Source organism: Malus sylvestris, chromosome 12 (assembly GCF_916048215.2).
Source record: "Malus sylvestris chromosome 12, drMalSylv7.2, whole genome shotgun sequence".
Taxonomy (NCBI): domain Eukaryota; kingdom Viridiplantae; phylum Streptophyta; class Magnoliopsida; order Rosales; family Rosaceae; genus Malus; species Malus sylvestris.
The window spans coordinates 12,977,626-13,002,949 of NC_062271.1; the positions used below are offsets into that span (position 1 = coordinate 12,977,626).

At 37.2% G+C, this 25,324-nt stretch overlaps 2 long non-coding RNA genes across 6 annotated transcripts in view; both read right to left on the reverse strand.

Moving 5' to 3' along the window:
- Nucleotides 1–7,856: 7,856 nt before the first annotated feature.
- LOC126592043 (uncharacterized) overlaps nt 7,857–25,324 on the reverse strand; it is an 83,395-nt gene continuing 65,927 nt past the window's right edge. For 2 of the 4 annotated variants that reach the window (XR_007612578.1, XR_007612580.1), the window contains one exon: nt 7,857–7,922. This is a non-coding gene — a long non-coding RNA (uncharacterized LOC126592043). Of the gene's footprint in view, nt 7,923–8,963; nt 9,046–10,456; nt 10,539–25,324 lie in introns of all 4 variants that reach the window. The other 2 variants (XR_007612581.1, XR_007612582.1) reach the window with 2 other exon arrangements.
- On the reverse strand, nt 11,017–11,968 carry LOC126592044 (uncharacterized). Of its 2 annotated transcripts, XR_007612584.1 has the most exons (4): nt 11,954–11,968; nt 11,630–11,792; nt 11,388–11,547; nt 11,017–11,282 (listed from the first exon to the last, which is right to left on the reverse strand). It is a non-coding gene; the product is annotated as an uncharacterized LOC126592044 (long non-coding RNA). The 2 variants fall into 2 exon arrangements; XR_007612583.1 differs by lacking the exon at nt 11,954–11,968 and having other exon boundaries at nt 11,030–11,282; nt 11,630–11,837.

The window sequence follows — 25,324 nt, forward strand, 5'->3', positions numbered from 1 at the left end:
TGACATTGAGACTAGTAATGTACGATTCTCAAATGTTTGTAGTCTAATGAATGCCAAGATGGCAAAGGGGGCATCGGTTCATAAACATGGACAAAAGATGGAAAAGATATTTAAAGATCTTAAAAGTTTAGGAACTTCCATCGATGGGAAAATGGCCCAAGACTTTTTCCTTGCATCTCTCTCGGATGATTTCACTAAGTTTATTGTAAACTATAAAGTGAATAGATTCGATCATTCTTTGAAAGAGATGATTGACATGTGCTGTAGATTTGAAAAAGGTTTCAAAATGGACAGTGGGAGTGAGAATGCAAACATAAGGAAAAGGTTGCATAAGAAGAAGGCAAAGAAATCCAAAGGAACATGCTTTCATTGTGGAAAGGATGAACGTTGGAAGAAGAAATACAGGGTGCGCATTGCGAGCCTTATGACACGAACTTTTGAAGAGACTATTTCTGTCATAGAGAGTTCTTTTACAGTGGGCTCCAATTCCTGGATATTTGATTCAGGCGCTAGTCAACATATCTGTAATACGATGCAGGGACTAGTAGGGAGCAAGTCACTGAGCAATGGGGAGATGATTGTGCAAGTTGGGAACGACACTAAAATCTCAGTAAAAGCAATAGGCACCTGTATGCTTAACCTACCCTCTGGGGAAGTCCTGGAACTTAAAAATTGTTTATATTTTCCTTCATGTATAAAGAATTTGATTTCCATCTCTAAGCTTTTACGAGATGGGCACTCAGTATTGTTTGACAAAATGAGTTGCACTTTATACTTGAATGGTCGTATTATCTCTCATGGTAATATGATAGAGGGACTTTTTCACCTAGAGACGAATAGTGGGTTGCACTGTATTGAAAGCGGGAATACCTCAAAACCCAAAAGGGCTAGAGAAGGTGTTAACCAAGAAAAGATGTGGCATCTTAAACTTGGACATGTGAACCTTGATAAGATTCGCAAGATGTCGAAAGACGGATATTTCCGCCCATTAGGTAATGACCAGATGGGTACTTGTGAATGTTGCTTGAAAGGGAAAATGACCAAATCTCCATTTACTGGAAAAGGAGAGCGTGCCACTGAAATTCTAGGGTTAATCCACACTGACGTTTGTGGACCTATGTCTACTACGTCGAGATGAGGCTTCTCCTACTATATCACATTCACCGACGATCACTCTCGGTTTGGCTATGTGTATCTTATGAAGTACAAGTCAGAATCCTTTGAAAGGTTCAAAGAATTCAAGAATGAAGTTGAGAAGCAAACTGGGAAACAGATAAAGACCCTAAGATCAGATCGAGGGGGTGAATATCTGAGTAATGAGTTCCTAGATTATCTCAAAGAGTGTGGAATAATATCACAGTGGACTCCTCCAGGAACTCCTCAACTTAATGGAGTTTCTGAAAGGAGAAATCGAACCTTGATGAACATGGTTCGTTCTATGATGAGTTCCGCTGATCTACCAGTAACATTCTGGGGATATGCTCTATATACAGCAGCTTACTTGCTTAATAGAGTACCTTCCAAGTCAGTTCCACAAACGCCCTATGAGATATGGCATGGAAGAAAGCCAAGTCTTAAACATGTTAAGATTTGGGGTTGTGAAGCATATGTCAAGAAGCTTGAAGCTACTAAGCTTGAAGCGAGATCAGTAAGATGTTATTTTGTGGGATATCCTAAAGAAACTATGGGATATGAGTTCTACCATCCTGATGACCAGAAAGTCTTTGTCGCCAGAACTGCTAAGTTTCTAGAGGACGAATTTGTTCTCAAAGGAACTATAAGCAAACAGATGGAAATTAATGAGATTAATAATGAACCACAAATAAGCACTCGACATATTGACAATCCTGTTCCTGAACCCCTAGCTCCACGTAGATCTGAACGGGTTAGTAAGCCACCTAAGAGGTATGGCTTAGACAATGACTTTGATGAATTGTGCCTTCTAGGTGACAATGAAACAAAGGAGGACCCTAGAGACTACACTGAAGCAATGTCCGACATTGATTCAAAGAGATGGCAAGAGGCCATGAAATCCGAGATGGATTCCATGTATCAAAATCAGGTCTGGACTCTTGTAGACCCTCCAGAAGGTATTGTACCTGTTGGAAACAAATGGGTCTTCAAGAGGAAGATAGGCGTTGATGGGAACGTGGAGACTTATAAGGCTAGACTAGTAGCCAAGGGTTACAGGCAAAGAGAAGGGATTGACTATGAAGAAACCTTCTCTCCTGTAGCCATGATTAAGTCCATTCGGATTTTGCTTGCGATAGCTGCGTACCATGATTATGAGATATGGCAAATGGACGTGAAGACGGCCTTTCTGAACGGCTACCTAGAGGAAGAGCTCTATATGACTCAACCCGAAGGTTTCGTGTCCAAGTCTGAAAAGACTAAGGTATGCAAGCTCCAAAGGTCCATTTATGGACTTAAGCAAGCCTCCAGGAGCTGGAACATTCGTTTCGACACTGAAATCAAAATGTTTGGTTTTACTCAAAACGAAGACGACAATTGTGTTTATCAAAAGGTCGTTGGGGATGCAGTAGTATTCCTAGTGTTATATGTAGATGACATATTACTATTCGGGAATGACACTGCAATACTTTCTTCTGTAAAAGTGTGGTTGTCCAAAACCTTCCACATGAAAGATTTGGGAGATGCATCTTATGTACTTGGGATAAAGCTCTATCGTGATAGATCCAGAAAATTAATTGGATTATCCCAATCTATGTACATTGATAAGGTGCTAAATAGGTTCCAGATGGAACAATCTAAGAAAGGTTTTCTTCCTGTTGGACATGGAATTCACCTTTCTAAATCCATGGAACCTAAAACTCCTGAAGAGATACGGCAAATGAGTTATGTTCCTTATGCTTCAGCCATAGGAAGTCTCATGTATGCCATGATATGCACAAGGCCAGATATTGCATATGCTGTGAGCATTACTAGTCGATATCAATCTAACCCAGGATCAGAACACTGGGGAGCTGTCAAGACGGTCCTTAAGTACTTAAGAAGAACTAAGGACATGTTCCTCGTGTATGGAGGAGCATCAGAGTTGCGAGTGGAAGGCTATACAGACGCAGATTTCCAATCTGACGTCGATGATAGAAGTTCCAACTCCGGATATGTATTCACTCTGAATGGTGGGGCTGTCAGTTGGAAAAGCAAGAAGCAAAGTGTAATTGCTGATTCCACGACAGAGGCTGAATATGTCGCTGCAGCTGAAGCCGGCAAAGAAGCGTTCTGGATGAAGAAGTTCATCGCTGAACTTGGGGTGGTTCCAACCATTACATCACCAGTAACTTTGTACTGTGATAATAGTGGGGCGATAGCTCAAGCCAAGGAACCCAGGGCACATCAAAAGAACAAGCATATTGACAGACGCTTTAATATCATTAGAAGATATGCTGCCGAGGGGAAAATCAATATCCTCAAAGTTGCTTCAGCCGATAACGTAGCAGATCCACTGACAAAGCCAATGTCTCAGATCCAGCTTGACCGTCATATGGAAAAGATGGGTATTAGATACATGGGAAGGTGGCTTTGAGTGCAAGTGGGAGATTGTTGGAAGTATGCCCACAAAGCCACTCATTTGATGTAATAGCTTTTTGGAATACTTATTGTGTTAAACTATTATATGTTTAATGGAGGGCAATCTTATTGTTAATCACTATTTATTTGTATCATGTGTTTAAGCAATAAGGGAATCCAAGGAATGTATTTGTTCTAAGAGATAAGTGATCTAATGAGTTAGATTATCGAGACCTTTCTCTTATGTTCATTCCTAAAACGTTCCTAGCCATAGGATTGCTAATTGGGCATTGACAATCTGCTAAGGCTAGTATGTGTTATGTTGACTCAATCGTGAGTATAACTAGTCTCAAGTCATTTGGTGTTGGACACTAAGACAAACACATAGGTGCTCGAAAGAGTACTCGAGTACACTGAACTACGATCAAAAGAGAGTTCGAACATACATGTCATGTATGAACTCTAAGGTTGCAATATGCAAAGTAGTCCTTTGACCTGAGGCATCATCGATGTCTAATGGTTAGGTCCTTGATCTTTGATCCTGTCAACGGCATTCCTTTGGAGTGTCCACGGCATTGTTGGGGTCAAGCTATCTAGTCATGTAGGCATATGAATGTACAACAAGGGATCTCTAACCTTCCATGGTGGAGGGAGAATACTCTAAGATATGATTCTAAAGTCTTTGGCCAAAGCAAATGAATATGACTTAGGAAGTTTGTTCCAAATCATATTCAAGGGAATCATATAGGAAAGTATCACATTGGATAGTAGACATGAAACCAACTATCACTTAAACAATGTGATTAAGAGTATTGTATTAGAGAAGGACCGTATTGCATTGTAATTGTAACTGGATAGGTTCTCCAACCAATTCTACTTAGCTTGGGTAACCATGACATACTGCTAGGTGTCACTCATGGTTTGTGGAAGCCCAAATGATTAGGTAACACTAATCATTAAAGGGAGAATTGAAATGTGGTTTCAATTCACAATCGATAGTTAAGAGTAACATCGCCCACTGCCTCGCTAATTGGAACCTAATGGATCGTACACCGAGTAAGGATGTATGTGAAGAAATTATATGAAATGGATTAGCAATTAAATGGTTTAATTGAAGAATGGTCAAGATTAATTAATTAGTTAATTAATTATACGAAAGGTTCGTATTGGGCTTATATGTTGGTTTTGGGTTACGGGGCCCAAAAGCGTTTTGGACCAAAAGGCCCATTATGTTTAAGTTGTATGACAACTAAAACAAAATGGGCAAATAGCCCAATAACAATAAGGAGGGCCGGCCATTAGGGTGAATTGCAAGTTTGCTTAATTGCAAGCTTGCCACTCACCAAAGAAATGAAGTATAAAAGGAATTTTATAGCTTTATTTTCATTAAGGTGTTTTCTAATTGAAATTGGGTGAAACGTTCTCTCCATTTTCTTCCAAGAGGGCAGCCACTAAAGGAAGGGACATCTAGCAATCTCTTCTTCCTTAAGTCATCCATATCATCTTCATAAAATACATCCTTGGTGTAGAGAATTAGAGACATCAAGCTTTTGGTGTTTTGGAGAACAAATCCTTATTTCTCAAATCTTCAAAGGAGCACCAAAGGGAGGATAACACAAGGAGGATTCAAGGAGCTTGGAGGTGACTTGAAGGCCCTCCACTTGGGTGAATCCCTTGTGTAAACAAGGATGATCTTCAAGGGTAAAGAAACTCTAAATCTTTACTTCTCTTTAATGTTGTTAAAGAGTTTATTTTGGTTCACCATATACTAGGCTTTGAAAGTCATGGGTTTTATGAATTGTTTTTGGATGCATGCCTACTTTAAAGTGTTAATTGCTAGCATATGTATTCAAATGTTCATACTTGTTCTTAGCTAGGACAAAATTTTTCCTTCATCCACATCCTTCATGTAAGGCTCTTGTTTCTGCGAAAATAATTTATTCTTCACATTATCGGGATGAGAATAACTTTTCACAAATGTAGACCAACTAGGATAAATGCCATCAGTTAAGTAGTAACCTAGATCATGCCTATTACCATTTACCTTGTACCTCCATTTCGGTGCCTATCCATTGACAACATCATTAAACAGAGGAGAAGACCAAAGAACGTTGATATCATTGTTTGATCCAAGAGTGTCGAAGAATGCATGCCAAATCCATGTGTCGTAAGACGCCACAACCTCGAGTATAATGGTTGGCTTGTTGTGATGACTTTTGAATTGGCCAGCCCAAGCAGTAGGATAATTCTTCCACTCCCAATGAATACAATCGAGACTTCCTATCATGCCAGGGAAGCTTCTTTTGTCTACCTTGTGTAGAAGCCTCTTTAGGTCTTCACAATTTGGCTTTTTGAGGTATGTGGCTCCATATATGGCTGTAATTTCCTTACAGAAGTGCTTGAGGTTCTCAATAGCAGTACTCTCCGCAAGTCGTAAATATTCATTAGTTGAGTTTGCAGAGCACCCATTAGCTAGTATCTGAAATGCAAATGTGAGCTTCTGATGAGGTGATAGACTTTATCGGCCTACGCCATTTATCTTCCTTGCAAAGTAGTGGTCATGTTGGACAACTGCGTTCAAGATGCTTTCAAAAAGCTCTCTCCTCATCCGATACCACCTTTGAAAATCATGAGGAGGATATCTCGGATGTTTGATGAAATAATCTTTCATCATCCGATCATGACACTCTTCTCTATCACTTTGCACAAATGAATGTCCCATGGCAGAACCATGATAGCTAGATTCGGCATGGTGCTCATATTGCATAAGCGAGTTTGCAATTTCAGCGTCTTCCTTGTTGATTTCTGCATCTGCAGTTGCAAGGCTTGCTTGGTATTATGCCATCTGCATTATCAAGCTACGCCTTCTTCTATCACCCATTGATGAGATATTGATCATTTTGAGGAAATAAATACACTATGAAAGTTGGATGATTGGTGAATATGTTATGTGATGGTTAGATATTCAACCTATGCTTATATAGAAGATGATTGAAGGTTTGCATTTCATGTGTGTAGGTTTGTGTTTCATGTGTTTTGTATGTATTTTGGTATGTGTTTCGTGTGTCTCATGTGTTTCATGTGTTTGGTGTGTTATACATCTCTATCATGTGTTTTGTATGTGCTTCATATGTGTTTTGTGTTTATACATCTCTATCATGTGTTTCATATTCTTCCATAGTGTTTCATGAGTTTCATGTGTCGATTTAGTGATTTTTCAACATTTATCGGAATTTAAATATTTTTAGGTTAAAATCTTCATAAAATTAATTTAGGATAGTCTACATTATTATTTTTTTAAGTTAATCTAAACAAATTAGCCCAAATTCATTCTTTAATAATTTGGGGCTAAAATTTTAGGCCAGAAGGGTTGGAGCAGAAAAGCTGTTTTTGGGTTAAAACCTAAATTTTCTGGGCTAAATATTTTAGGTTTTACCCTAATGGTTGGAGATGGTCTAAAGGGAGTGGGTTTAGCCTCACAATAGGCTAACAATAATGTGGTTCAAATTCACCTTTGGTGAGAATCGAACCTAAGACCTCTCACTTACAAGTGAAGAGGAATACTACTAGACCATAGTACTAAATGGCTTGTTTAAGGGACTTTTAAGATGTTAAAAAAATTATGTGGGGTGAACTTAGATGGTGCTTGAGGTGTAATTCACTACTACAAAAAAGTGTACTGCAGATGAAATCTCATTCGTTGTGCAAACAGAAATTTCATCATGTAAAGTTTGGGCAACGAAAACTTTGCCGCCTCTATGCACTCGAGCAAAGTTCGAGAAGCAAACATTTGTGCGACAAAGCCAAAATTTTCGCCATGCAAAGCACAAACAAATTTGCACGGTAAGGGACTTCATCGCGTTAATAATTAAGGGACAAAACTTTTTGGTTGCACGAACATTAAGGTTAAGACACAATGTCATCACGTTAAGGTTTAGACGAAGACTTCTCTTCATTACAAAAACCTTTGCGGTACGAAATTTGTCATTGGGTAAAACCAATGCGCAACGAAATTTGTTCTATCATATCTTGCTTTCAAGTATTTTATTTTTATTTATAAATATTTCATCACGCATAATTTTAAGCCACGGAACGTGTACTAGCATTAAATTTTGGGCGACGACATATTTTCGTCAGGAATAAAAAAGTTAATTATTTTTAGATTATTTTTATATTTAATTAGATATTTTAATTAATTTAATTGACACACCCCGTCCCGAAGGAGGGCATGCTGGCCGTCACGTGAGAGTGACGTAACCATTTGCACAGTACGGAAGCTTTAATTATACAATTTATAAGTTGATACACCCGAAGGTGAGTCCTAATTTTGTCCAATCTGTCAGAACCCCGCTGTATTCCTCGTAGTCACCACACCTTTGTGATTCCTGAACCTGGAGGGGCGCAAAACCAAAATTGAGTGGGTCAGTAAAACAATTCTTTTCCAAATCCAAACATTTCTCAAAACGTTGTAACCCCTCTCCGTAAAACCTGTATACTTTCCCAGAAATGTAAAATATAAATATACATATATATTCTCAAAACTTCATTTTTACTATCTCAACATTATCTCTTTATCAATCATGCCATGCCATGTCATCTCAACATTTCTCATATTAATTATGCCATGCCACATCATCTCAACAGTAATAAGGTATGAATGCATCAACATAATCATATCAGGTGCAAGAAAGTAATCAACCGTAGGCCCTCTAATAGCCCTATACGGTTGAACCTAGAGCTCAAAATCTATCATTATCACTCTACCGGAGTCACCTCTGTGACCCGTCCGGCCTTCTGCACACAAGTTACGCTCTAGTGCTTCTCATAAATCATCTGTGCACATAATCTAAGGTCACCCACCAGTCGGAATCTCACTAACACTCTCGCGACTGGTCTGTCGTACCCACTCCGCGTGGACTGTACGACTAGCATCTACTTGGATCCAAGGCGAGGGTGCGATGCGGTGAATACTATAAGCACTAAACCATGGTGCAGGATTTGAGCTCAATATATATCATCATCATCATAACAGTAATTAAATACTCATCTGTGCGTCCACCGCACCATTTCATACATATGCATCATAAATCAATTCTTACATGTGCGTCCACCGCACCAATTCATACATATGCATCATAAATCAATTCTTACCTGTGAGTCCACCGCACCAATTCATACATATGCATCATAAATCAATTCTTACATGTGCGTCCACCGCACCAATTCATACATATGCATCATATATTAATTCATGCATGGCATTTCAACTCACATTTCTATATACTTTTCATATCAATTCTATGCATGGTATTTCACTTCCCGTTTTTCCACATAACTCATATGCATTTCATTTTAAACATATTTTCATTTCAATTCAATTTCTGGGAAACGTCAAGTATATATATATACGGAAAACAAAACTGCCCACTCACCTGGAGTTCGTCCAACAACTCCCTAGCACCACACATCAAGGCGTCATGACGATCGCCGCCTAGAATAGTAATCAAATCCAGGCTCAGAATTCATATCGATAGAATACATAACTTATATAACATACGTCACTACGTTGATCGATCCGGAAGATCTGCCACTCAGATTTTAAATCCATAACTTCCAGAGGTCCACATTATACCTCTAGGACAACATCCTAAAATTTCATTACCATCCAACGGTCGGATCTCCGTCAATTTCCAAAACTACGTGACGGTTAACATTTTATATTATGGACTTACAATTCCAATTCCGGAAGATCCGTAACTCGGATTCCCAATCCGTAAGTTCCAATAATCCTCAAATATTACGTATTACAACGTATCAAATTTTGGTGACGATCCAACGGTCGGATCATCAATTCACATTTTCACCTAAATGTGAAAACTATAAAACGTTATTTGAACACCTAACCAACAATCCTCAATAACTTTCTCATACGGTGTTCAATTTAGGTATATGAATATACCACAGTGATCTACTCGACGTCACGGACGTCAACATATTTTTAAAATAATTTTATTTTTATTTTTTATTTTTACTGTAGCACATTCTTCTTCCTTGGGTCGCCGGACTGGTTTTTCCGGCGGCCGTTTTCCGGGCAGTTTTTCAAATTGCCATAACTTTGTCATTTCTCAACGAAATCAAGTGATTCAAAAACGAAAGTTGTAGCCCTTGAAGAGACAAAGAGAATGGTATCTTGCACAACACCTAGTTCGCCGTGGTTTGGCCGGAAACTGCCTCGAAAGCCTCGGAGGTCGCCGGAAACTGGGTATTTTTCAAATGAGTATAACTTCTTCCATACTCAACGAAATTGAGTGACACAAAAAGGAAAGTTGTATTACTTGACGAGACGAAGAGATTGATACCTACCTCGACTCCTAACTCGCCGGGGATTCGCCGGAAAACGCCTCGAAAGCTCCGGCCAAACTTTGAACTTGTCGATCTCCGTGTTCTTACGTCCAAAAACTTCCAACGAAGCACTCCGAGCTTCCTTGGGACCTTACTAAACTCGCTGTGATCTTGTTTTAGCCTAAAACGTAACCAATTCAAAGCTCATGAACAGTGTCATCTCACGGCAACTTTAGCATCTACTTGGATCCAAGGCGAGCGTGCGATGCGGTGAATACTATAAGCACTAAACCATGGTGCAGGATTTGAGCTCAATATATATCATCATCATCATAACAGTAATTAAATACTCATCTGTGCGTCCACCGCACCATTTCATACATATGCACCATAAATCAATTCATGCATGGCATTTCAACTCACATTTCTATATACTTTTCATATCAATTCTATGCATGGTATTTCACTTCCCGTTTTTCCACATAACTCATATGCATTTCATTTTAAACATATTTTCATTTCAATTCAATTTCTGGGAAACGTCAAGTATATATATATACGGAAAACAAAACTGCCCACTCACCTGGAGTTCGTCCAACAACTCCCTAGCACCACACATCAAGGCGTCATGACGATCGCCGCCTAGAATAGTAATCAAATCCAGGCTCAGAATTCATATCGATAGAATACATAACTTATATAAAATACGTCACTACGTTGATCGATCCGGAAGATCTGCCACTCAGATTTTAAATCCATAACTTCCAGAGGTCCACATTATACCTCTAGGACAACATCCTAAAATTTCATTACCATCCAACGGTCGGATCTCCGTCAATTTCCAAAACTAAGTGACGGTTAACATTTTATATTATGGACTTACAATTCCAATTCCGGAAGATCCGTAACTCGGATTCCCAATCCGTAAGTTCCAATAATCCTCAAATATTACGTATTACAACGTATCAAATTTTGGTGACGATCCAACGGTCGGATCATCAATTCACATTTTCACCTAAATGTGAAAACTATAAAACGTTATTTGAACACCTAACCAACAATCCTCAATAACTTTCTCATACGGTGTTCAATTTAGGTATATGAATATACCACAGTGATCTACTCGACGTCACGGACGTCAACATATTTTTAAAATAATTTTATTTTTATTTTTTATTTTTACTGTAGCACATTCTTCTTCCTTGGGTCGCCGGACTGGTTTTTCCGGCGGCCGTTTTCCGGGCAGTTTTTCAAATTGCCATAACTTTGTCATTTCTCAACGAAATCAAGTGATTCAAAAACGAAAGTTGTAGCCCTTGAAGAGACAAAGAGAATGGTACCTTGCACAACACCTAGTTCGCCGTGGTTTGGCCGGAAACTGCCTCGAAAGCCTCGGAGGTCGCCGGAAACTGGGTATTTTTCAAATGAGTATAACTTCTTCAATACTCAACGAAATTGAGTGAAACAAAAAGGAAAGTTGTATTAATTGACGAGACGAAGAGATTGATACCTACCTCGACTCCTAACTCGCCGGGGATTCGCCGGAAAACGCCTCGAAAGCTCCGGCCAAACTTTGAACTTGTCGATCTCCGTGTTCTTACGTCCAAAAACTTCCAACGAAGCACTCCGAGCTTCCTTGGGACCTTACTAAACTCGCTGTGATCTTGTTTTAGCCTAAAACGTAACCAATTCAAAGCTCATGAACAGTGTCATCTCACGGCAACTTTAGAACTAGGGTTTTCGAAGTGAAACTCACCTGAAATTGGTATCCCCGTGCTCGTGAAGTCCCCAGGATCACGATGGTGGTCTTAAATGGAACGTTGGTACAATATTGTGGTGGTTCTTGGTGGTTGCCGTGAGTTCGAGAGTAAGAGAGAGAATGAGAGAGTTTTCAGAAAAGAATAAGAGAGAGAGAGAGTCTGGAATGAAAGAAGAAGAGAGAAGAAAGGTTACGGGTTTTAGGGAGGGAATTCAGGGTAGGAGGTCCTACCTAAGTCCAAGCACAAATTAACACATACAAATATAAATCTAACCCTAGTTTAGGATCTTAAAGTAAAACAAATGTCATACATTTACACACCTTAATCCCGTTTAAGGTCACATTGGTCATCTCACGTCCTCGGAATTAATAATTCCGGGACGGGCTGTGACATTAATGCTTTAATATTTAAAAGACAAAAAGAATAATTAATTAAATTATTATTTATTTTATATTTAGAAATGGACGTACAAGCAATAAAAAAGTTATACCATCCTAACACAAAAATAAAATATAAAAATTTATAGAAGTAGGGGTTTGAGGCCTATTGGGTGGGACGCCTAGGAATCTGGGACTTTGCATGACGAAGGAATAGAGACTTACTATGGGTATCTTCAATCATCGACGATGAGAGTAGGAACAAGGAAAGAAGATTTGGGATATGGGGAGAAGGAAGTTTTGGAGTTTGGGGGAGAAAATAGTAATGAGGTTTCAGAAGAAAAAGAGGAAGATAACAAATGAGGTGCAGATTTGGGATTTTAACCTAGAATTCGGTGAATCATTGTGCAATGAAGGACTTTGTCTCCTACGATTCCATATTCGTTACCTTATTTTGTTGCCATTATTGTCTCACGTAACATTCTGGGACTTTGCGTGACGAAGCTTGAAGGTTGTTTGTTGAGCAATTCTTCCTGGGTGACAAAGAATTTTGTTTGCCGTGCAAAAAAGGGGGCCAAATCCTCTTTTTACCACAAATAATTTTTTTTTAGAGATTGCACGATGATTGGTTTATGTGATCGGGCAAACAGCTGTTGTGCAACGAAATGCTTCATCCCACAAAGTTTTTGGTTTCTTTTAAGCTGTTAACATTTAGTGTGACGAAGTTCCTGTTTTGTTCCGTAAAGTTATCTTCGTCGACGAAATATGCTTCGTTACCTTAGTTTTTGTCACGCAAACAGTTTTTTATAATAGAAAAATTCTAATTTAATTCACTTTCTATGTATATTTTGTCTAGATAAAACAAGAATAATTTAATCTTATAGGTTAATTTACTCTTGGATTAATTTAAGGGCTCATATGAAAGGAATTAGGATTCTCTCCCCTCCTCTTTCCATCCCCTTCCCTCCCCTCCTCTCACATTCTCTATTTTTGTCTTTCTTTTTCTATATAAAATTAATATGATATATTGATGTAGCTTAACCATGATCGTTCATATAGGAGGGGAGGGAAGAGAAGGGAAAAAAAGAGGAAAGAGAATCCTACTCTCATATGAAGGAGGAACTCACAGGTCCCCAAAATGAGGATCCTCAGTAAACAACACTTTTTGTCATTGTTCCATTAAAAGGATTGTTGGAAAAATTATGGTTTAGTTGCTATTGAAGGTTGATCAATTAAAGTTTTACTTTTGAGAAAATCACGGACATAAAATATGGTATTCAATTACATGGATTTTGTCATTTTGGTACGTTGTTCGTTTGTCATTGAAAAAATGTATATAGTATATGATTATATGAGAACAAATGCATGATTAATATATGGTTATGGTATACATGTTTATTACAAAGCAGGATTCAATATATCAAATCCTGGTTTACGGTGGTTTAAGTTTGCAGTTTTTCTTTTCTTTTAAATCGGGAGATTTAAACAGACATCCATAGATTCTTGGTTAGTTTCGACTGACCAATTGGAAGTCTCGAAGTGCCTTTTGAAACCAATGCAACCCCTTTAAAGGTTACATCGTTGATCAAAGGACATGATTGGTTTCTTGGGTATTGTACAGAATTGGTACATGAAAGAAATGAGAGAGATTACCAAATTTGGTATGTAATATATTCTCAGTGTGGTGTTCGGTTGCATCTTCGTGTTTAACAGACATGAATAAAACTTACAGTGATATACATACATACATACATACATACATACATACATACATACATACATACATATATATATATATATATATATATATATATCATGACTATGAATATATTCCTAATAAGAATTGAACAAAAAGGCATGATCATTTAGTATGGTTCATTTGGTTCTTTCCAAATGAATTAGCGGGTTTCAGAAGTCGTGACTATCTTTAATTAATATGGCTTAAATGGCCTGTGTGTGCAAGGAATTCATCATTTCAAAAATGGAGGTGATGCCTTTTTGTAGAAATATGTGTCTATCCTAAAGAAGAGTTGTAGCTTTTGACTCTTCATGAATGGTCACATCCTTTCCAAAGAGGTATCTCGAATTCTATAAATACGGAAGCCCCTATAAACATAAAATAACTTTTCACCTTACATATATTCATACATATATAGTGCACTAATATTAGAGTCACATTGAGTCCATATGAGAGAGTATTCAACACAATCATGGTTCATGGAGCCTTGTGATTTGAAGTGCTACCATTACAAGGACATGGTTGTTGTATCTTGGAAGACAAGCGCCGATCAACCATGAGCACCGTGGGGTGTAAACTTGTCTTAAAGGAAATGTGTCCAACACTTGCCTTGACCGTATTTTCAGGTTTTTCTAATCCATTATGTCATGTTTATTTAACATTGGTTACTCATGAGCATACATTACTTTGATATAATTGCATGAATTATTTCTTGATTTTCTATGTGATTTAATATAGCAATTAGACCCTATTTTTTCCAACAATCTTAAGACAAGTTTATTGGTTTATTGCTATTATAATTTGGCTTGTGGATTTTAATTTTCTCGACAACATTGCTCACTGCTTTGAAACCGGTTGATTGTGATTTTCTCCTGTTGTGCGAGTATGATGGCACATAATAGTTATACTAATATATAAACCTGCATATATGCAATTTATTTTCTGGCATTACACTAATTAAATTCATGTATTTGTTGACAGTGACTTTATTAATTTCAATTTTCTGAAATATACATGCAAAAAGGATAAAGGTTTTGTTTCACAACTTTTGTTCCAGTAGTCCCATGTGTGAAATGGTTTTAAGATTGGCATATAGGAAAAACTTGTCTTCTGAAAGGAAACATTTTTTAGATTGGGTATATTTACCTTGCATTTCGCATAAGATACATATCTTTGACACCGAATATATTGATCAGATATGGCTTAAACAGATTACTGTTAATATATATTTTTTGAAATATGGTTTTGCATTTGAAACGTTCCGTGCATGTGGTTGTATATATGTTTTCGGGAATTGGGGTTTACACACATTACCTTGATTAATGTTTTAGATGTAATTACATATATTAACTGATTGCTTTTGCATGTTATTTAATTGATTATTTGGTATCAAACCCTTATGCCTTATGGATTCGGTTTAATTTTACACCGGGACACACCGCTTGACAGTAATGGAAATATCCTATCAACGCAATTAGTGTAAATTTTGGGAATTATTTGAAATAATATCATTAGTTGAAGACTTGAAGTTTTCAGAGGTAACATGCCTTTTCTAATCTATTATGTCATGTTTATTTAACATTGGTTACTTATGTGTATGCATTACTTTGATATATAATTGCATGAATTATTTCTTGATTTTCTATGTGATTTAATATAGCAATTAGACCCTAATTTTTTCAACAAATACTTAGGGTGCTTTTGTTGCGTCGGACTAAATCGGACTAGACTAGCTTTAGGTACTAAGCTGGACTGGCTTAGACTGGACTAAATTGGATTGACTTAGTGAAGCGTTTGGTGTAATGTTAAGACTATAAACAAAAGCACTATAATTTTTATTAAATTAATTTCTTTTCTATCAAAAAATTAATTTCTTCCTCCAATCCTTCTCCCAGCAAACTCTGCTCTTCCCCTTCTTGATTTCTTCGACAAGCTCCTCCACTTACCTTTTTATCTCCATAATCTCACCATCTCCCTCACTTATGTTATAGTATCTCCATAATCTCACCATCTCCCTCACTTATGTTATAGTTATCTTAACTTTTTAAAAACTAATTAATTTTCTCCTTCAATCTTATTAGCAACCAAATCTAATGAAATATGAACAAATCTTGTTACACCCCACCCCCAATTTTAAAGGTAATTTTGGATTTTTATTTAAAAATGGTTTTTGTGTCTTAATTGGTGAGCCCAAGGGGGCCCACCCCCTGATTTCTCAGCCAAACCCATAACCCTTTTAAAACCTTAGGCCCAAACCCTTTAGAGACCAACCCTTTTAAAAGCCTAACCTAAACCCTTTAACCTTTCAAACCCTAAACCCTAAACCCTAACTGGCCAAAACCCTTTACGGAGAATACTCTATTAGGGAATATTTCATTAGGGAATATTCTGTCAGGGAATATTCTCTGGAATATTTTAGGAATATTCTGTTGACTTTTACGAAACTTACCCGTGACTCTTTTAGGGTAATTCGACATCCTGAATCCGTTTCTGATGACTGTTTTCCCAAATTCAATTGTTATAATAGAGTTTTATTAATTGGACCTTAATTATTTGTGACGATTCCTTGTTTGCTAGTTTGCATGGCTCTTTGGCCGGCTAAGTATCTGTGAGTGGACCCCTTCTAAAACGCATGTTTTAATAGTACAAATGCATACATGAAAAGCATGATTTAATGATTACGTTTTATGAAACACTTTGAGATAACAAGCTTATTGAGGCTATTTTGAATTATTATTATTTTTCCTTTAACCCATGTTCTTATAGAATATTTGATGGATGACGGTATGATATTTAGAACATGTTTAGAACACCTCTTTATAGTATAGATGATGGATGACTTTATACTATGAAGTTGTTTTTTCAAATGTATATATGTTCAATGATTTTGTACTTACCTAGTGGTCCGTATTCCGCTACGGGACGAAGGGATGGATTTTGGTCCGTCTCGGGCGACTGTTATGGTGTTGGCATAGGGCCTGAAGTATTTTTCCTCTAGCTATTAGCACAGGGACAGGGAGCCAGCATGGGGCCTGGGGTAATTTTCATTCGATGTAGGATCCATCCTTTGTTTCATTCAATTTTATATTATTTCTTTTAGTGTTCTAGTTAGTTGTATGCTCTGAACAGGTTCCTTAAATGCATATGCATTATATTTTGTATTTATAAGTCTTATTTGTCCCTTATTTTCAGCTTTTGCCTTCAATAAATGGCTTTCGTCACCCTCTGGTGTCGGCCAACACATGCCTATCCTGGTATTCGGGGAATATCGGGATCGGGTCGTGTTAGATTGGTATCAGAGCATACTTAGGATTCTCTTCTATTCTCGTAATGTTTGGTTTTGACATTATTTGGATGTCAGGACTTCTGGATTTGGTGCCATTCGGCGCAGTTGTGCGAACCTTTCTCTATTTGAATTGTCACATTTTGGTTGAAATACAAGAATTTGTGTTGGGATTGTGCCTCAGTAGGGATTAAGTGGATTGTCGAACAACTTTCAACATCAGATTGATACTCCGCAACATGCGTTCCCTAGGAATTACGAGCGGAGTCGGATCTACATAAGAGTGTTGTGAAACGGAAAAAAAACTGTAATGGTTTGAATTTCGAAGATCTAAAGCGGTGTTGTACTCTACGACATGCATTCCCTAGGAATGGCAAGCAGAGTCGTATCTCTTTGGAAATTACTTGAAACTTTTGAAATACGTATTGAAGAACCGAGAAAGAGCTAGTTGTTGCGAGGATTAGTAAGTGGTAGTTGGTGGGATTGAATCAAAGTTCTCAGACTCATTACCACTAAAGAAATTTGTGTGGATCTTTAGATCAATTCTCGATAATTGTTCTATCGATAACCTTTATGCTTATTCCAACGAGGAAGTCAAGTTCATTGACCTTTGACCGTTAGCTTCACACCAAATCCTTCGAGCATTGATTTTGTTTACACTAAATACATTTCTTGGGAAACTCCTCAGTAGCAAATGTTGTCCTCATCAATTTCAAAAAGGGGTTGCAATTCTTGTTAATGTTGTAGTTGGACTTGGATGATGAAGATCCAGTCTTGTTTGGATAAACAAATTCCTTGAACTTCACCTGGGTTTGGTACTCGACGGTAAACCCTAGCTCCTTGTCCACATACTTTTGGGCAGAGGTAAACTTAGTCTCTTACTTGTAGCCCAATTGACTAGTGCTCTTGTCCATTAACTGTTCAGGCTTGTAATTTTCAGTGTAATGGCTTGAGACTCTACCATATTCATCATTGTAAGAAGATCGAACTTTACTTTGAACTTCTCTGGACTCATTGAGCTTTGGTTTGCTCAAGGGCATCCCTTTAAGGTAGCTAATCTTGCCACTGCATGCATACGCAGGCTACTTCATATCTTTTTTCTTCGTCATTCTGTTGATTCAGAGGTTCTATGTTTAATTTTTGAACTTTGAAACAGCTTTCATAAAGTATTGTGAATTTCGAAAATTCTTTAGCCTTGTCAAATCTTATTAGCATTTCTTAAGTATTCTTGAGATTAGACCTATTTTCTTTTGGCTAAGAAACTAGTCAACCTTACTGTGATGATTAACCAAATAATCATAAATAGTGATTTCTATTTCTACACCTTCACCTTCCTTCATTAGTTTGTTTCTCAATGTAAACTGGATCATGCCAGGACATTTGTTCTCGGCATGGTTTCTAGTTCAAATCCTAATATCTTGTACTCTAGATTCTAATGGACTTGTTTTGATCCTCAAATTCCTGAGTGTTCTTTCAGCCTTCTCGACATGGTTTCTTGCTTAATTAGTGATGAATTCACGATCGATCGATTTAACGGAAGTATGCACCCAATTCTTATAGATTTGGACAAGAATGTTAGGAGCATAATCTTTTCACAAGGTTACCAGACTTGCCAAAAAGAGTTCCATGTGGGTCTGAGGTTAAGTCGTCTTTTCGTGAGAGATTGATGAAGGTTGTGGTGCAAGTGATCAGTTGATTACATCACTATCTTCACGTTGTATTGAATGGTCACCACTCATTATCTTGCTGCAATTCATCACCATCATATTGTACTTTAGTAGACCTTTTCGATAATGTGTTGTGTTCACCTCAACGCAGCTTTCCACTACCTCGCACTAGGATCTATCGATTCGTAAGCACGTGGGCGTGAGTTTTGAGCGGTCTTTTAGTAAGAGTTGGATGAAGTTTTGGTACAGAAGGTCAGCGGATTGTATCACCATTTTACTATAACTCATAGGCATCACATCGGTTATTTTCCAACATTATGTGTTCATCTCAACGCATATTTTCATTGCTTCACTCTAGGACTCTTTTGTTGTGAGTATGTGGATGTCGAAACACTTCTAGTAGATCTGTTTAATGCACTCTGGAATGGTACCATAGCATGGTTGAGGAGAGAATCGGAAGATCTTTACACTTCTCTTGAATGGTGTGTGCTCTCATGGGGTTTTTAGGTTGAATATTTACAAATCCTTCTTCTTTCCACCAACTTTGACCTTGTTTGACTAGAAATATGCAACTAAGCAAAAATGGAGAGGTGCTTTTAAGCATTGCAACAGCTCCTTAGAGATACTGTTTGTTGGGGAAAGTGACTCCTCATTTTTTGCTTGTTTGGTTCGAGCTTTTGGGTCTACTACTAACATGGTAGCCACTTCTCTTGAATACCGAGGTACAGTTTTCAAGTGAATTCTTCGTTGGCAAAACACTGGAGTAGTGGGTCACTTTTGGATGGACAAAGGAAGATAGGATGCTTGGTGCTGGATAGAGTTTTACGATGATAATTTTTGGTTTCGTTCGATTTGGGTATGGCACTTTTTGCTACATGGTATGAGAGTTTTCTACAGACGACACTGATTGGCAGAGGAGCATTGTGAATTGGTATTCGGAGGATCGAATTTACGACATATGAAATTATGCACCCTCAAGAGATTACTGCTTGCTTATCGAGACAACAAATGTGTGATCTTTATTGCGGGCGGCTGACTGTGGTATCGATAACTTATTCGTTGGGTTTGTTAAGCAACTGGTAGGAAGATCCGTCTACTATAGCTGATGCAGATTTGCTATTGTTCGGGATCAACCCAAAGACCCACATTCTCTCAAAGTACGTGACATTTCATGTGCTTGGGCGAGACCCACTCTCATTTTTCAGTTTTGGTTTTCCGTGTAAGTATTTTAACTTCCTTTACTTTAGTTATTTGTTTTTGTCATTACAAATGTTTTGGGGGAAGTATTTCCGTTTTCAATTTTAAGTTCAGCACGAGTTTTCAACCTATATGTTAGTGATAGGAGCATATTTATGCGCCTTAGTTAGTTAGTTCTTATGCATTTATGTTGTGTTTTCTTAGTTAAGTAAGTCTTTTAAGCTATTTTCATGTGTTTTCAGGTTTTAGAGACAAAGTGAGCAAAAGGATGCAATTTGGAGCATTTTGGAGCAAAATTGGGCTAAAATGGAGTTCATGCACATGACGCACAAGGGATGGACGAATTTGAGGAATTGGTGAAGCTAGGAAGGCGTTTCAAAGTTGAAGAATTGAAGATACAAAGTTTCCTAGTTGAAGAAGGAAATGACTTGAATGAAGGATTCCTAAATGAATTGGGATTCCTAATCACTAAAGGAGTCCTAATTGAAGATGGATTCCTAGATATATGAAGTTTCCTACTCAAGCAAGGTTTCCTACATGAAGAAGAAGAATTAAAGCTAAAGAATCAGCTCAAGATAAGGAGTATTATCCAAAACCTCATCCATAACCTTATCTTAGCTTATCTTATCCAATCAAACCTTATCCTATCCTATCTTATCCTTATCCTAAACCATCCACATTCCAGCCACTTAGGAGGGTTTCTAATTAGATTAGGATGCTTAAAATGGGATTTCTAGAAGACCTTATCTTATCCTACCAAGATGACACCTAGGAACCTTTCTAGAAGCCTAAAAATCCGCCTTGCATTATCTTCTAGAACCCTAGATCCTTGCCGCACCTAATACCTATTTCCCTTGGGATTTTTGGTTTCTAGAAGTCTTATCTTTTCACACTCTTTCTGCTGCACATTATCTCCCAATCCCTTTGGGTTTTTGACTTGTTTTCCTTATAGGATTGGATGTTATTATCCTATGCAATTTAGGCCTTTAAAACCTTGTCCTTTGCTACCTAGGAGATGGGATTTTCAGCCTATAAATACAAGGCCTTGCCGCACATATCACTCACCACCCTCTACCAGATTTTCACTACACCATTCACCATTCATACCTCTTGTGCCGTGAGTTTGCAAGGAGAAGAAGGAAGACAACTTGGACCCGTGCATGCCATTCAAGGAGCTTGGATTGTGGAGCGTTTCTAGGTGTTTTCTATCTTTATGTCAATGTTTAAATTTATTTGTCTTTGTGTATTTGCGAACATGAGGAACTAATTTCTTTATAGTTAGAGGGGAATTCAAAGCCATGATCATATGTTTTATATGACTTGATTTCTTCCAATTATGATTTCATGAATCGTGAATGTGGTTTACTTATCTATTTGATTGATAACATGTTTATGTATGTTGATTGAGGGTCGACACTTAGGTTGCATGCATGAATTTGATGCTAGAGTATAAGGGAATTTCACCTAATCGTTATTAACTTATATTCATAAGTAGTAAAAGTCGCTAGTCACGATTGTGTTAAGTAAATCCTAGGCAAGAGTAACATGCGTATCCCATAGTTATGAATGCCTCGTCAATGCTTATGATTTTCATTGAACTTAATGATCTTTGATATGTGTCTCTATCATGCGTATTCCATAGTTAGGGTCCTTGATAAGAATAATTTGGTTGTAATGCGTATCCCATTCAATTCAATGAATCTAGGGAAATCTGAGAGTTAATTGGTCAATCTAGTTAATTTGGGGCATTGTCATTCATGGTTCGTTGAAAGAATAATTGGAGATCAAGTCGTATGCATAGGTTTCATGTGTGGAGAAGGAACCCTCTAACTAGCCTTTCCCCATTCTATTTCATCAAAATCGTTTTCATTAAAGTTTGTTTTTAAAGTTTTTGTCTTAAAAGTTAAATTCGTCCAAAATCAATCCCCATTTACTTAGTTGAGTCATAGTAGTTAGAAATCACTTTAGTTTATGTTTTTAAGTGTCTTAGGTCAAGATAAAACCAATTTTCGTCCAAGATTGAGTCTAGTGTTCAAAACTGCCCAGATTGTGGTTTTAAGGCAGTTTTGAGTGTTTTTGGGCTGTTTTGAGTCTTTTGGTTTGTTTTGGTGTTTTAAAGTTTAGTTTTGCATTCTTTGAGTTTAGTTTAGTGTTTTAAACTTGTTTTTACGTATTTGAGTCCGTTTTCAAGTGATTTTGCAATCCCTCCTAATCCCCGGTTTAGAACGATCCCTACTTACATACTTTGCTACAATTGATAAAAAGAAGGTTAATTTGAGTGTCAACATAATTTTCACATCAGTTAGTACATATGTATTTTGACGTTATCATATTTTACATACTTACTTTTGACCTTAAGCTACTAATAACTCATATATTTCATACATTTATACCATCCATTCCTGGTCTCTTTGTGATATTTTTGAGTTAAAATTGGTTGCGTTTCACTCTCTTTTGTGTTAATGTGCAGTTAATTGTATTTTCGAGCCATTTAAGGGTAAATAAGGCAAAATGATGCTAAAAGTGGATAATTGAATAAGGATTATGATATAGAGAGGGATTCAAAGTGTACAATTGAATATGGCCCTTTAAGAGACCAATAACAGCAAAAAAACGTGGAAATTAAATGCCTAATTACTGGGATGTATTGGCAATTTGTAACAGTCTCTTTAACCTTATAAAATAGAGAGTTTCAGCCACTTTTACACAAGCTTCCCCTTGGGGTCGCCCAGAGCTCTCTTTCTTTTCTTTCTTAGGCTTTTCTTCTAGAAATAAAACCCTATTTCTCTTCACCATCCGCTGCCATTGAAGAAACCAAGCAGCCGCGCTGTTCTTGGAGAAGTTCAACATTAGAAATGCTTCAAGGGGGTTTCTTCTATGAACTTTAATTTCACTCATATTGTTCTTGATATTTATATATTTTGTAATCATGTTGTGTAATTAATTTAATAGCTGGGGATTTCGATGTAGCCTTGCAAAACTATTCTATGTTATTAAGTTAAAGTATTTGATTCATCAATCTGTTTTCTTGGCTCATTAACTGATTTCATAGTTCAATTTGTTTGTTTATTGTAATGTTTGATCAACATTAGGGTTTCTAACTGATTATTTGATCAAGGTTATAGTACACATCATGCTTCATCTTGGTGGACATGTGAATGAATGAAGAAACTGCTATGCATACATCCTGCCATGTGATTTCTTTGGTTCTTTGAAGTTTTCTTGTTCTTAATGGATTCTTATTTGGTAATCTAAGTTGAAAATCACAACTAGGTTGTAGATTAGGAGTACTTGATCATAACCACACATCAAATGGATGATCATAAATAAGTAAAACGAACCCTAGTTACAAATTGGAAAGTTGAATATGTTTTGACTTAATTTTCATTGAATTGGCTTGTAATGGTGAAATCGATATTCCTAGTTGCATTCCCATCGTTTCTGAATCAATCTATCATTCATCTTTATCTTGTCTTGCATTTTATGTTACTTTAGCTTTCAAAACAAAAATCTAAATGCAGTTTTCGTTTGCATTTTCTTTAGGGTTCACATAAAGCTAGTAATTGTAGAGGTCTAACTAGTCCTAGTGGTTCGACACCCTTACTTATGGCATTATACTATCCTTATATTTGCACTTGAAAGGAACACAACAAAATTTTGGCGCCATTGTCGGGGACTGATTTCAGTCCCCTCTAATTGCTTGCTTTATAAATCCTATCTGTTTTTGTTTTCTTAGTTTAGAGTTTTCATTTACGATTTAGTTTTTTTTTTATTTTAGGTTGTTTGATTTCAGGTGGTATAGAGAGATGTACGGTGAATGTCCGTTATGTGTTAAAATTGGCCATCCTCTTCAATTCTGCCCAAGGAAAGATGAGTTTCCTACATTTGTTTAAGAGCACTCACACCACATGTGTTTCTCTAACCAAGGGTCACTGCAACCATTGCCAAATACATACAGCCCATCTTGGAGAAACAACATACAAGCTCCAAGTCAAGCATTTGCACGTCCACCATAGCAACAATCTTTTGACACTACATTGGAGGACACTTTGAAGCTACTCGCTCAAAACAATTTGCAATTTCAACAATCAACAAGTAGCATTATTCAGAACCACTCTTTAGGACTGAGTAAGTTAGAAATTCAAGTGGGTCAGATTGTCCAAGCGTTAAATGAACATCAATCTGGTGCTGATGATTACGAAGAGAAGAAGGAACAACCAAAGGAAGCTTTCTGTGCATATTTTCATAGTGAGGTTCTTGCGTTTTACTAAGATGAAGAGACTTACACTCCTCCCAAGCCATATGTTCCACCAATTCCTTTTCCAGGGAGATTTGTCAAACAAAAGCACGACGAGCCACCCATAGATGTGCTTGAAGAAATTGTGCCAGACATAGTGTTTGAAGCTTTTCTTCAATCTTCTAATTCAATTGAATGTTTTTCAAAATCTATGTCAGATTCTCCATGTTGTTTTACATATTTTCAGGTGCCATGATGAGTATATTTTATATTATATATTTAACCCTATTCTTAGTATATTTTGGTTAATATTTTGGAAGAATTTTGATACTTTGAATTGTATTTCTAATATAGGACTTTCAACTTCATTGGGAGAAAAACGTGGTCAAATGGACGAATTTTTTAGTAATTCCAGTTGGATGACGTTTGTGAGTCACTTAGCTTGATCGTATCAAAATATCAAATTTTCCACCAAGCGGTTATTTTCTGGCAATAAAATAAAGGAGCAATGCGCAGTGCTGGAATAATGACGTTTTGGGCTTGAATTGCGTTTTTGGAGCCCAAGATGACCTCGGATGGGTTTGTAGCCTTCTGGAGATGTGTTCAGAATGTCTTGATCTTCAAAACAACCATTATGGGCTGGATTTGGAGGATATCTGAGACTAAAACGTGGCTGTATAGTTACCTAACAGATTCTCCTGGTTTAATTAGGACTTTAATTTCTAAGATATTTTATTATTATTTAGTTTCCTAGTTGGAATAAGAGACTTATGTTTTAGGGTTTGTGGAGGGCTTGGCAAATATATTGCGAGGCCATCTACAATTTTTCACTACGCTTATTATTATTCAACTTCAGAGACAAAGAACTTTGCTAGGGTTCTTGGAGATTTTCTACTTTAAGGTGTTTTAATTCCTTTTCTTCTTAATAATATTTTCTATGATTTCAATTATGAAAATGCGTAACTAATTACTTTTGCTAGGGTGAAGCCTTGAGCCTTAGCATGAATATGTCATTTTTATTTGATTGCTTATGATTGATTGCGTGCACACTTTGAATTATTGATCACTGTTTTAAACTATCTAATTGTCTTGATGACTGGCCACCATTAGGATGTTTAGACAAGTAATTGGATGCAATTCGGTCGGAATATCACCGGAGGATTGAGTATTGTTTCTTGTCATTGATAATTGT